Genomic DNA, 14,716 nt, shown 5'->3' with positions numbered 1-14,716 from the left:
TTTGAACCGAAAATCCCTTAGCTTTGGTAACTAGTAACTGTCGGTTATAAGAATTGGTGGGCGCGAGTAGTTATATATGGATCCATAGGGCTTGACATCCCTGTATGTTCCAGGTATAGAAACCCTAGCCTGAACTATTAAACAGACGTATGCTATTTGAGTTTAGTACACGTTGGTTTGCGTGTATTGTACATGTTGGTTGCATGTATGTTAAAACAGGGGTACTTATTATATAGATGTTAAAGTTTAGTTACCAGGGTGCTCAATCTTGTAGAATATTTTGATAAACGTTTCTGGATGAAACAACTGAAATCTTGTGATCCACTTTTATGTACAGATTATGCAAAACATTAAAACTATGAACTCACCAACCTTTGTGTTGACACTTGTTAGCATGTTTATTCTCAGGTTCCCTAGAAGTGTTCCGCTGTTTGCTTATATGTTAGACAAGCTATGTGCATGGAGTCTTACATGGCATATTTTTCAAGGAAACGTTGCATTCACCAAATCATCACCATGTATCTTATTTTGACTGCATTGTCAACGGAAGTACCATTATAAACTATTATTTACGGTGATTGTCTATATGTAGATATCATCAGATGTCGAAAACCTTTGATTTAAATATTCATTTATGGTGTGCCTTTTCAAAAGAATGCAATATTTACAAAACGTATCATATAGAGGTCAAATACCTCACAATGAAATCGATGAATGATGTGTTCGTCCATATGAATTTGGAGCGATCGTCACAGCTATTAATTGTAGACCCATTCGACAGACACCCAGAAGGAAGGTTGATCTTAGTCCAAATCGTTTCTTTAATAGGAGATCACCCTCAACAGTGTTTAATTCTTCTTCTGTGAAAACAAATGATAAAAGGGTTTTTCTAACTAATGATTACTATAGAAAACCATTACTGAATAACACAGTTTGGAAACCTAAATCAGAAGTTAAGGGTGTTCAAAATCCTGAAGGTCCTTCTGGATCTAAAGGACAATGGGTGGAGTTGCCAGTTGTTGGTGTTGATGGGAAACCCACTGCCATTAGGGCATGGGTGGCCCTTTCTAACTAATCCTCTTACTTTAATATGCAGGTCGTCTACAATCCACGCTGCAGTACTTGGATTGTTGATAGTGGGGCATCCAGGCACATGACAGGGAACTTGTCTTTGCTGTCTAATGTGAAAACAGTGGATGGAGGACCAGTTTCTTTTGCAGGTAGTGAAGGAGGATTTATTACTGCCCAGGGTGTTATTGTTAATGAGAACGTCAGCTTTGATAAAGTTAATTATGTAGAGCAGATGTCGAACAATCTGCTTTCAGTTTCACAAGTTGCTGACAAAAAGTATACCATTGCGTTTGATGATAAGTTTTGTTATATTTTGAGAAAAGAGTTTGTTATTCCAGAAGACATGATTCTGATGACGGCTCCAAGGTGCAAGGATCTCTAAATCCTTGATATGCGTAAGGCTCATGTTAAAGCAGCTACAGGCCATCAGGCATTCGTTTCTAAGGCTACTGAACTGGAGTCGATTATCTGGCATAAGCGTATGGGTCATCTGAGTCTAAGGAAGATGAATCACCTAATCCACAATGAATTAGTTGAAGATTTAAATGTTAAGATTTTTTATATTCCTGAAGGTTGTCTTCCGTGTAAGTAAGGGAAACAGACTAAGAAGTCACATACTGCCAAGAAGCATCACTCAGTTAATATTCCTTTGGAATTGCTGCACATGGATCTCTTTGGTCCAGTTAACTGTAAAACTCTCACCGGAGAGTCTTATTGCTTGGTAGTTACAGATGAATATTCCCGTTTCTCGTGGGTTGTGATGTTGAAACACAAGTCAGATACTTTCGATCATATTAAAGTTTTGATTCTGAAGCTCGAAAGTTTGTATAAGCTGAAGGTTAGAAAGATTCGTACTGATAATGGTACAGAATTTAAGAACAATCAGATGCTGTTGTTCTGTAATAAGAAGGGGATACAATAACAGTTCAGTCCTGCTTATACACCTCAATCAAATGGTGTTGCTGAAAGAAAGAATAGGACTCTAATTGAAACTGCAAGAACAATGCTAGCAGATTCATGTCTTCCAATTGTTTTCTGGGGTGAAGCTGTGAGTACTGCATGCTACGTGATCAACAGAGTTCTGGTGGTGAAGAGACATGGTAAAACATGTTATGAACTGTTACACAAGAGAAAGCCGAACATTAAACATTTTGAACCCTTTGGTGCACCTTGTACTATTCTGGCACGAGACGCTGGAGGAAAATTTAATTCAAAGGTGATCTCTGGTATCTTCTTGGGATATGGGAATCCGAACAAACGGGTGTATAATACTGAGTCCAAGTGTGTGGAAGAACGTTATGAGGTTGATATTCAACGCAATGCTCCACCTCGTGTTAGTAAAGGATTCGCATGGCAGTTTGAATATGATAAGTTATTTGATTCATTCAATCTTCCACCAGATGCTACAGATGAAGAAGTTCTGACTCAGATATTGTTTGATTCTCAAAACTCTTCTGAGAATGTTTTCACTATTCCAGCGCAGGTTCAGAATCCGGTTTCTAGCTTGCAACCAAGTCTGCAGAGTGTTAGAGGTGATTTTGATTCTAATGAGGATGGGGTAGTGTATACAGATGAAGATAGTTAGCTTGAAGATGACGAGGTTAGTCGAACACAACTGATGGAGGAACATCTTAATCCTCTATATAATCAACCACCAACTATAACAGTGACTGAACCGCCAACTAAAGCAGGAGGTGTACGTAGATCCAATCGTGTTATTCTGCCACCTAAACACCTTGATGATTATTATGTAGATTCAAGAGGCATTCCTCACATTAGTATTCCTCAAGCGAAGTCTAATGAAGCCTCTACGTCTGGAGTTCCGACTACATCAGAGGTTCCCGTGACTAGTGTAAGTTCAACAGTAGCAGAAGATGTTCAGACAGAGAGTGCGAATGTGGTAACAGCCTTTTATTCAACATTGAATAAGACAGGAAGAATATTTGTGCATGCTCACTCATGTTATGTGTGTCAAATCGAACCTAAAGATGCTTATGAAGCGTTGAAGTTTGATGAGTGGGTTAGTGCAATGCAAGAGGAGCTGTTACAATTCAAACATTTAAAGGTTTGGAAGCTAGTCAATCCACCGCATGGTTGTGTGCCCTATGGTCTTCGATGGATTTTGAAAAATAAGAAGGATGAACAGGGTATTGTTATCAGAAACAAAGCTAGACTGGTGGTAAAGGGATATCAACAGATCCCTGAAATTGACTATGATGAGGTTTTTGCTCCAGTTGCACGACTGGAAGCAATTAGGATTTTCTTGGATTTTGCATCCTTCATGGGTTTTAAAGTTTTTCAGATGGATGTTAAAAGTGCGTTTTTATACGGAGAGATCAATGAAAGAGTGTTTGTTGAACAACCACCCAGTTTTGAAGACCCGCATTTCCCAAAAAAGGTTTATCGACTTGAAAAGGCACTTTATGGTCTTCACCAAGCTCCTAGAGCATGGTATGCAACATTGTCCAACTACACGATTGAAAATGGTTTCAGGAGAGGTGTCATTGATCAGACACTTTTCATCAAGAAAAAGGGACAGCATCATATGTTAGTGCAGGTTTATGTTGATGATATTATCTTTGGGTCAACAGATCAGGGAATGGTTGATGAGTTTGAGAAAGTCATGTAGCAGAAGTTCAAGATGAGTTCAATGGGAACGATAAAGTTTTTCTTAGGTCTGCAGGTAGCTCAGATGGATAAAGGTATCTTTTTGCATCAGACCAAGTATGTTGCTGATATTCTGAAGAGGTTTCAAATGGAAGCAGAAAGACCAGCTAAGACTCCGTTGTCTGTGAATCATGGGATATCTCCTGATTGTGAGGGTGCTTCAGTGGACCAAACGTTATACAGGGCAATCATCGGTTCTCTAATGTATCTTACAGCTTCTCAACCGGATATCATGTTTGCAGTTTGTCTGTGTGCTCGTTATCAGGCAAATCCTAATGTTCATTATATGTTAGTGGTTAAGAAGATTCTGAGGTATTTGAAAGATACACCAAGTTTAGGGTTATGGTATCCGTGTGAGGATGAGTTTGATCTCACAGATTACAGTGATTCTGACTATGGCGGATGCAAGAAGGATTTCAAGTCAACATCAGGAGGTTGTCAGTTCCTTGGTAGCAAACTAGTTACTTGGCAGTGTAAGAAGCAGACAGTAGTGGCTCAGTCCACTTGTGAAGCAGAATACATTGCCGTGGCCAGCTATACATCTCAGGTCATCTGGATTCAACAGCAACTACGTGACTACGATTTGTAAATTTCTAACACTCCTATTTATGTTGATAATACTGCTGCCATAGCTGTCACTAAAAATCCCGTAAATCATTCTAAAACGAAACATATAGGGATTAAATACCATTTCATTAGAGATTGCTATGATAAAAAGCTGATAGATGTAGTCCAGATAGACACTACCGCCCAAAGGGCTGATCTTTTCACAAAAGCTTTTGATAAACCACGCTTTGATTTTCTGTTAAAGGAAATAGGTATTAAATTGCTTACTGACGTGGTTCCTGAGACTGAGGTTCCTGACACAGAGGAACCTAACCAAGAGACTGAGTTGTGAAGGATTTGCAACTGTGTGTATAGTATATGTAGCTTTGCAAGGTAGTTTGTAGATCATCTGCATGTTTACTTTCCATTTTCATGATAGATTAGTTTTTGCTGATATTTCTGCATGTTTGCTTATGTTTTTAGATAGTTTTATGCTTTTGTACAGAGAAAATCAAAAAGCCATAAAAATCAGAAAAACCAGAAAAACAAATAAAAAATTGAAAAATAGAAAATCCATAAAAAATTGAAAAACCTGAAAATTAGTTGCTTATTCTATGTTCTGAGGAAGTGATTGCAATACTGAACTGACATGTAAGTTGTGAACAACGAGTAATACAGGATGACTGATAATGTGTTATTGGACTTTATTGGCCTAATTTTAGATAGAGATGATCACATTAACAAAGTGTAAATATCATGATGAGGAAATCATGGAAAGATTTATAGCAGTTGAGGGTAGTCACCTACTTATCACTGAATATGTACTGAGAAATGGTTGTTCAAAAACTCAACAGTCGGTTGAGGTCTCCCCTACTACGATTTATACTCGGTAGCAAAAGGATAATTTTGTGAGTCCCCAAGGTGAGCATACTTTGTCTAAGATGCATACTTGTTTCTATTTACCTTTATTACTTAGACCGAAATTCAACAACATACATATCGGGTACTCAATGGGAGGTGTTTTCTCTAAAAGGGTTAAGAAGTGCAGTCTTGTATCATATACACGGAATGATTTGTATATTGCAACGTCATCGGGTTCTAGATTTCGACATCAGAAATTTGGTTTTCCGTGCAGTTACTTCTAAAGTCAAAGACAGTGGTGCATCATCTTCTTGTATAGTTGTAGTTATTTATTTATTTTGTTTGTTTTATGGAGAAAAGGCAGCATCAGAAAATAAAAAAAAAAAAAATTTGTTATTATGCTTATGTTTATTTAGTCCAAGTTGAGACAATAAATAAAATGATGCACCACATTACTGCAAGAGAATCATGGATCAAGGATTGAACACAGCTTCAGAGATTCCTATGTTATCTAATTCTGAGACAATAGATAATACCATCGGAGATTTATTTGGAAGATTTAGTTATCTACATCCGAGGGGGAGAAATTTATCAGATCATCAGATATAGAGAACTTAAATCACATTCTGTTCATATCACATTTGGTGGACTTTACATCTTTTGTCTGTGGTAAGGGATTGTACCTATTGACCTGGATAGGGGGAATATCTTCTGGAGAATATCTTAGCGTTCCATCACTCAAATATATTTATCACTTCTATCCATCAAACATCATACATCATATGATTTCCGTTTAAGTATGGGGTTTATAGCGGCCGTTATGCGTCTTTTCAAAGTATGCAATAAATTTCAGATTAACAATGTTATCTGAAATGAAAAGTGTAAGTTTAAGGTAGAAGCTCATGGCTGACAAGGTTGCTAGAAACATCATGAGATGGTTCTGTCCAATCAGATTGAAAGTACATTAATGTGATAAGAGGACAACGTCAACATGTTGTGCTCAATTGTTCTACCTGAAACATCGTGCGATCTTAAGTGAGGACTGACTTCGTGATCTAATTCAAACATTGAAAAATGTTAATGTAATTAAATATAACGTGGTCATCTAAATCTAGGGTGAAAGTTGGTAAACGTTCACTGATATATTTGAAAGTTGTTCTGTATATGCTTTATCAAATAAGTTAATGAATGAACTGTGGTAAAACATGTTAATATATTTCAGTTCTGATCTCCGAATCAAAAGATTTAATCAATTTAATATGTCAACTCACAAAAAGATGTGTTATTCTCCTTGTAGTGTGATTCATGATAAGCACTTTTATCTGTTCCTATGCTGATAACATCATATATTCTTCTTATGCTATTGTTTAATGAAACTGATGTTAGAAGTTGATTTATTGAAGATCTAAAAGGTTAACTGTTGCTGTTATAATGTTGATAATCATGACACACTGGATCTTGTACAGTAATTTGCTTTGTGTATTTGCATATGCATGCATATCTGAGATTGTTTGCATTCATAAGATTAGTTGCATGTGCATTTCTGTTTATGTATTAAGCCAAACAACTCAGTTCTTGGAAAGGTTTACTGTGAAAGGATCCTATGTGTTTCGTTAAATTAGAGAATAAATTGTTTAGAGCTTAAAGGAACAAAGTGGGTTTTGTTTTTATACTGTGGAGATCAGTCCCAGGGGGAATGGACAAGGAAGGTGTTGTGATATTGAAATCAAAATTTTCTATGTTTTCAACCCTAAAGACAGTCGACCGAGTGAGTGAACACACACGACCGTGTAAGCTACTCGAATGACCGGCTGACTTGGTGAAATTATGTGATGTGTTTAAAACACACTTGGTCGAGTGAGTATTCATTCACGGCCGTGTAGACTACACACTCGACCGAGTGTGTCTGGGGGTATAAAAAGGATCTGAGTCTCAAACGGCTCAGAATACTTGTGTGTTTTTGGGATCGAATTTTACCAAGTTTTTCAAATTTAAAGAACGAGTTTTTGATCGCTAGTTTTAGATACATCTTTCTCTTATGATCACAGTGCCACTAACCAGGTATCATAACTCGTTTTCGTTTACTCATAATCTTTGATTTTGTATTCGAAATGCAAAACACGAATTGAATGCTTTTTAGACTTAATCTGTCAAAATTAGTTGTTTGATTATGTTAATCGGCATGTTTAGAGACTTTTGTGACCAAACATTGAAGCAAAAACAACAGATTTGATTGATTTGCAAAGTTAGGGTTCTCAGATCCGATGAACACGCTCGACCGAGTGTGTGACACACTCGACCGAGTGAGTTCACACACTCGACCGTTCTAAGATACACACGACCATGTGTGTATACACTCGACCAAGTGTATATAAACCCTAATTTTTGAAATTTGCTGTGTTTTGATTATTTTGTTGAGTTCGTATCATGTTATACTGAATGTTTTGTGTAGTTTTGATCTAAGGATGTCAGGTCCAAGTAGTAGGATAAGTGGAACTTGGGAATATGATCTTGAATGTAAGAGAGCTTTGGCCAAACACAGGCCTATCCATGTAGAGACCAAAGTTGTTGCAACCCAGTTCACTCAAGATCAGTGGAAAGGTTTAGATTGTATAACATTTCTTCAGATAGGGAATCATTTCTGTCCTAAGCTTATCCGAGAGTTCTATTCTAGTGTGGCCATAGAGAAGAAGCATGTTCATGCTAATTTCTTTGGTAATGCCTATAAATGGACCATAGATGACTTCGCAGATCACTTACTATTGAATTATTGGGGAGCCAAGGTATATTGCCCTAGTAAAGATATTAGAAAGATTTCTAGCAAATTTGATGCTGGTGGGGTGGCAGCTCACATCACCAAGCCAGGGTATGTAATTGGTTCCAATAGAATTGAGATCAGAGATAGTGATGTTAGGGATGATTTGGTGTCTAACTTGAGGATTATCAAAAGAAATGTGGTGTTTAGAGATCCATCCGACGATTTGTTATCTGGTACTGAGGCTGTTCTGTTGTACTGTCTTATGGAACGTATCAAGGTGAATTTTAGTCAGATTGTTATTAATATCATGAAGGATGCTTTGGATAATGAGGAAAAATCATTTCCCTATGCCGTCCTTTTAAATCATTTGTTTGATGAGATTGATCTGTTTGAGGACACGAATTACAAATTGAAGCCAGTACCAGAGGATGTTATTGAAGCATAATCCTTATGCTTGTGATTTAGTGTGATTATGTTTAACTATGGTTATTATGTAATTTGATAAGGCTAGCATGTTAGCCTTTGTACTATGGTGTGTAATAAACAATAACTTGTGAACGATATAAATGTGTGGGTATTAGTTAATGTGCTTGTTATGTTTGTTTATTCGTTGATTCATATGATTAACTAGATACCCCATGATACATGGTGGTAAATGCTTATTAGTTATATTGTTTTGAGTGTTTTTCAGATATTCGTTATGTCTCAAGAGCAACAGCAGATGTCTGATGAAGAACGTGAACCACGAATTCCTTTATCTTCTGAGTTACCAGGTCTGATTGGTCAAGAAGATACAAACGTACTTGCATGTGTTGACGAAAAGGGTCCTGAGGCCCAAAGAGGAGGATTTGGTCCTATTATTGCATTTTTGAAGCGTTCCAGGATCTTTAAAGCTATTACTGCTGAGTGTACTCCATATTATTCTCATCAGAGAACATTCTGGGAGGTTGCTCAAGTTGTTACAGAAGATAACAGAAAGGTGATATTGAGTTCTGTCAACAACACGATTGTTCGTATTTCGGCACAGACTATCAGGGAAGATCTGGGGTTCCCGGATAATGATGACATGCCAACTGATTTGCCGATTCTAAAAGTTAGAAGGTGCTTAAAGAGATGTGGTTATACTGGTGATATAACCAGAGCTGTTAAACGTACGAAGCTTCCAAGGCAATATCAATACTTTACGTACGTTCTTCTTAGATGTTTGAGCCCGATGCAGGGCGGTTTTGACGAGATGACAACTAAGTACAGCTCTATGTTTGTTGCGTTGGTTTTGAACGCTGATTTTAACTTTTCTCAAGTGATTTTTGATGGAATGGTTCTGAATGTTAAGAGGAAGATTCATCTGGTGTTCCCAAGGTTTCTACAAATTATGCTGGAGAAGCAAGTTCAGGGGTTAGTGAAAATTCCCGAGGATGAGCTAAAACAGAACCATTTAAATGATCAATCATTCAACATGTTTTTGCAGAGCCGGGTTGAGGTTCCGGAGAAAGGATTAATCGGTCATCTGATTAATGAAAATTACGTGTGTCCCGAAGGTTTGAGTTGTCGTCATGAGAATAGTACTTCTGGGGATGAGACAGATATTACTATTGAAGGAGGAGAAGAGGTGAATCAGCCACCGCAAGACATACTGGTCCTTGATTAGTTGATGAGGAGAATGTTACAGCACTTGATGAGAGTCAGGTGGATTTGGTTAAAAGGAAGCTAGCTGAAACTCCCAAGGTGTCGACAAGAGGGAGACAAAAGCGTTTGAAGATTTTGGTTAAAGACGGAAGTTCATCTTCCACAACTAAATCTCAGCCAAAGGTTTCTCCAACTGTTCAGGTTACTGGTGCTTCTACTCAAACTCCACCCACTCAATTACAACAAACTACATCTTCTTAGCAAGTTCAAGCTTCTCAACGTCCTGAGGTTGCATCAGGTGATTTGTCGGAAATAGTTAACAGGAGATTGATTCAGTTGTCTGCTGATTTTGCTAAATTTTAAAAGGCTGCCAACGAAGACAAAAGGAAGATAGAAACTGAAATGTCTGAGTTGAAGAAGTTAGTTGATCGACAACAGTTGAAGATTGATGAACTAGAGAAAAATGTGGCAAGTCAAGCTAGTGAAATTTTGACTCTTCAGACTCAAAATCAAGAATTGACTGAGAGGTTAAATGAATGGGAGAAAAAGGTTGTGGTTGAAGAGGAAGATGGAGAACCAGATCCGCTTGGTACTTTTGGTGAAGCAGAGGAAGACAGGGCTGTTGAAGTTGCAAAAGGCTACACGGAGGATATCTCGCTGTATGTAACTCCTCTTCAAGTTATAACAGTTTCTGAATTTTTAGCTATGCAGGATCGTCTTAATCACACTACTGTTTACACTGATTTAGAAGAAGGGGAGATCCCTCCGGATCTCACCGAAACTGAGCAGAAATTAATGGAGCGTCTAGAGCGAGAAGCTAAGGAATCTGCTGACGCTACATCAAAAGCTTCAACTGAAGCTTCGACTTCAGGGGCTCGTAATTTTGATGATGATATGAGTGATACTGATGTTTTTGATGAAAGTGATAACAGTTTTGATGAAGTGGTTATTGAGGATGAGCCAACCGAGCCTTATCCTCGTTATGAAGGTGTTGGTGATGAATATCCAACTTTTGCTGATTATTTTCAGATGAATGATGAGCTTTTGAACAGACAGTGTAAAGAAAAGGAACAAAAAGAACAAGAAAGTGTGTTACCAGAAGGTTTCTTGCCAGTGAAGATCAACAAAGAAAATGTTTAAGCGTTGGAAGAAGAATGGAAGATTATGATGCGGATTAGGCAGTATGTGATGAAGCCTAAGGTGGAGCCGTAATTTTTGAAGTTTATCGAGCACTGTGAGAGTTTACGTGCTAAGGGAAAGATAATTCCTGGGCTTATATTAAAGAATTTGATATATATGCGATCAAGAAAGATCATGGAGTGGATTATATCAAATCTCCATATGAATTTAAAACGTTACCTTATTTTGAGTTTATGCAGGTGGCCAGGCTTAAGATGTTGTATCAGGATTATTGTAGAGTTCCTGATATTTTGGTTCGTAAGATAAGAAGATCATATCAGTCACCTAATTTCATAGGTTTTCGTCCTCAAGTTCCGAAGATCTCTTATCGAACGAACAAGAAAACAGGGGTTAGAAGGAAGATAGTAAAATATCAACCTGTGAGGTATATGCGGAAGGTTCCTTTGAGGAAGATGCCGCAACACTTCAGTCCTCGTTTTCGTTGGTGGTATTATGATGAACGCTCGGAGGAAGCGGTAATTGTGTTAGACAAAGATGGAGGAGATGAAAATGATAGTATAAGGGTTCTAGATCCAGTTTGGTTGAGAACTGCTGTGAAGAAGATATGTTTACCCTTTACTACAACATGATGCTGTATCTCCCAGAGAATCGTGTGCAAGCTGAACAGTATTGCAGAGTTGTCAAACTTTGCTATCTGAAGAACTGGGTGACAGATCCTTATACGAATTGATAACCGAATGCTTTATTGTAACGGCTAGGTCTTAGGGGGAGTTTGTAGGTGCATGAATCCCCAGCCGTTATTTGTTTTTATGTTTAACACATTTCGGTTATGTAATAATGGTTACTCGAGACTATTGATTATATTTGTGTTTGTGCGTACTTAATTTATTAAATGATCAATATGTTAAACTGCACACAGTCGACCGAGTGTATATAGACACTCGACCGACTGTGTCAGTCAGACGACCGAGTGTACACAGACACTCGACCGAGTGTGTCTGTGTTCACTATATATACGGGTTTAGACTTCTTTGATGAGGTTACTCGTCCCATTCACCCTAAGTCGTAGGTATTCGTCTCCAGAGAACCCTAACACCATATACCATCGAAATATATCGTCTAGGAGTCGATCTAATCTAGGTTTTGCTCTAGGTTTGACCAATTCGATCCCAAAATGACCCATATCTCGGTTTAACCCTATTCTAGTGTTTTCCGCCTCTAGTTTAGAGTCCAAGCGACCTAAGATCCTAAGAATAAACGTCTACACATTTCTCCGCCCAAAGTGAAAACACTCTCAAAAGTAGAGAAACTCATCCCTCTCTCTATTCGATGGATAGAGAGATTGCTTTCGAGTGGACCTCCGGCCAATAAGTAGGAAAAAAATTTAAAAAAACAAAATTAAATTAAAAATAAAATTGAGACGCCATGAAAATGGTAAAATAAAATTTTCGTGGGTTTTAAATTCTGCCTGAAATTTACTTTAGGCTCTAAGAGTCAGTCAAGTCATCAATAAATTGACGTTTGCTGTCGACTCAATAACTAGAGTCGTATTGAATTAAAGAAAATGAATGCATCAAATATTTGATGGAGGTGAAATTTAGTTAAGTAGGTGGCAAGTGTGTATTTCATCACACATATTTTGTATATGGTGATGTCCTTGAGTAACTTTTATGTTTTCCTTTGTTTTATCGCGAGTTTAAGGTCTTGACCTCTATTTTTATGTTCGACAGCGTCCTTTCGGTAGCTTTTCAGGTCGTTTAAAGGCGCTAAGATCCTTATGGAGCTCTGTGAATGTTTTTGTTTTTGTTTATAGATCGGTATTTTGTTAGGTCGCCTATCCCGGTTCTAGTCTTCAGATCTTTAGTGTCGATTTTCCGACCAGTTTTGCTGGAGTTTCGTGTCGGTTTCCTAATATATATATATTTTTTAAAAGCGTCGTTTTTTTCTTCTTCGGATGTTTTTGGTCCTCCTCGTTGGATCTGGGCACTGGAACACTTTTTGACTTTCTCTTAATTTTTTCGTGTCTCCTTTGTTCCCCTGTTAGGCTGCCTCGGTTTCATGTCAGATCTCCTGCCCGAGGCTTAGTTGGTGGTTCTGTCTAGTTGACTGGATGGCTTATTTTTCACGTTGGGCTGGCGTTGTTTCGTTCTCTTCCCATTTCACTGGTGTTTCCGACGTTGTTGTCTTCCGTTGTGTGTTAATTTATGTAAGGGATGTTTAGCATTGTTGTCGTGTTAGGTTGTCATACGCGGTAGTTTGGTGTCGTTTGTATCTGCAAGCTTATGACTAGTTTTTAATTAATAAAATTGATTGCTGTATAAAAGAAGAAAAAAGAAGACAAATCCTATATCACGAGTATCTTCTATCTATACATTATATAAAGCGCGTACAATTATTCTTACGTGTCACAATCATATTCAATTATGCCACATGTAATTACCTCCTTTAATTATGCTACGTGTAACTACCGTATTTTTCTCTACAATAAATTTACCATAATTTTCTCTACACCATATTTTTATCTAGAATATATACTTACCATATTTTTCTTTAGAATATACTTACAATATTTTTCTCTAAATTAAATTTATCATGTTTTTCTTTAAAATAAACTTACCATATTTCTTCAAAATAAACTTCCTTTTTAACATATAAAATGAAACACATATAATATAAATTGCCAAACGTTTTACATTTTATAATTTCTTAACGTGACTATCGAAAAGATTCCGATAGTCTAATTTCACAAACTTGATTGACTAAGAGTCAAACACATATAGGAGTAATATGCGTAATTAAAAAGTAAAATGAAACAATTTTTGACATATTGGTTTAAAAAATGAAACAAAGGGAATGTATATGTATATCATTAATCTATATAATTTTAATGTATCTCTTCATGTTAATGCCTTAATTATATAATTTTAGTTGATGTATATTGTTGTACGCACATCTTGATCAACCACTGACTTTTTATGTTCTATGTCAGAGACCATAATTCATATGACTACTGATATATATTGTAGTATACATATACATGTGTTAATGTACTTTGCAAGGCTAGAATTCTGTATAATAATTAATTTTCTCTAATAGATTTATTTATAATACATGTCGAGAGGAAATGTCTTGAATTGGACTACATCAGTAGAGCATTTAAAATCTTGAAGAGTAAAAAGTATAAGTGGCTTATGATCTTAAATTGTAATGCAGGAAACTCTTGGGAAAGGGATTAGGAACAAGTACCATTGAAGAACCGTTTTCGATTGTAGCTAACTTTTTCTTTTAGTTTTTTAAGCTTTCTTAAAAATTAAAAATATATGATATTAGTTATGTCATGTACCTGTTATATGTATTACAACTAATGTTGATTTTATTGTTTACTGTATTTACATGAGGTTATGTCATGTATGTGTTATATTTGAGAAAATTTTATATTAATATAAATTATAATATTGCAATTGATGTTGTTGTCTTCATATCACAACCGCAATTGAAGTCCTTTTAAAAGTCACTGTGATAACGTGAACCCTAATTTTTTATCTATTGATTTAACAAGTTGTTTTACTGCTTTTTGTTTTTCGGCCAATTCAAGATACGTTCGAACTAGCGAACATGTCTGCCAAAGAAACTTCACAAAACTTCACGGTATGTATAATTTTTAGTAAGGTTTGATATGATGAAATCACCTTTTTAAACTATATGTATATTTGAGGGTGAACTTCAGCCGATTGTAGTTACATGTTCACTTTATCTAGAGTGTCGACTAGAGGTGAAAAATGTTGTGAAGTTATCTCACATCGGCCATGAGACAAAACAAATGTATGCATATAAGTCTAAAAGGAAGTCCCTCTATCACCAATTGGTTTTAGAAAAAGATTGACTCTTGGACTTATACGTTGAACATGTTGTTGGGCGATACAATTTATTAATTCTGTCATGGTATCAGAGCTCAGGTAAGCAGTTTTACAAAGCGAGTCCGAGTCAGACCCCATGTGTGTGCCGCCGTCGCTACAAAGAGATCGAGTAAGGCCGCTATCATGCCGC

The sequence above is a fragment of the Rutidosis leptorrhynchoides genome, chromosome 8, assembly GCF_046630445.1.
Source record: "Rutidosis leptorrhynchoides isolate AG116_Rl617_1_P2 chromosome 8, CSIRO_AGI_Rlap_v1, whole genome shotgun sequence".
NCBI classification, from domain to species: domain Eukaryota; kingdom Viridiplantae; phylum Streptophyta; class Magnoliopsida; order Asterales; family Asteraceae; genus Rutidosis; species Rutidosis leptorrhynchoides.
This window is presented reverse-complemented; position numbering follows the sequence as displayed.